Here is a 513-nt window from a genome sequence, read left to right on the forward strand (position 1 = left end):
CGGAGCTTTGCTAGAGTGCCAATCCATTTCCCATTTCTTTTCTTTTTTTCTGCATATGCTGAATAATTTTTTTCTCCTCACTATTGTAGCTTTATGATGTTTCCCTTTGGACATCACTACGTCCTGAATTTCAGTTTTCTATAGTGGCAGTTGAGACTTACGCAGAGCAGCACACTGGCCTTCTTCCCAATTTTGTATGCCTCTTTAAAAAGAAAAGGCTTATCTGACTGAAAAGAAGGGGAGAAACTGTATAGTGGGACTCTTTCTTCTGGGATATTCTTTTTTGTGTTATCTGGAATGTAACCTATCTGCTTCCACTTCACGAGGCAAGAATATTTTGGTCACTGTTGAAATCTGTTTTTAAAAGGTATTTTAATTGCCCTTGCTTTGAGATTTTAATGGATGTAAGACCATAAGACAACAATCTCTGTTCCTGCTTGTGTCTCTGTTTTATTGTGTCAGATTATATTCAGTTGTTTGTATCAGATATAATAAAATAAAATAAAATAACAT

This window comes from Echinops telfairi, unplaced genomic scaffold, assembly GCF_000313985.2.
Source record: "Echinops telfairi isolate 266 unplaced genomic scaffold, ASM31398v2 ScPeMD7_1713;HRSCAF=2227, whole genome shotgun sequence".
NCBI classification, from domain to species: domain Eukaryota; kingdom Metazoa; phylum Chordata; class Mammalia; order Afrosoricida; family Tenrecidae; genus Echinops; species Echinops telfairi.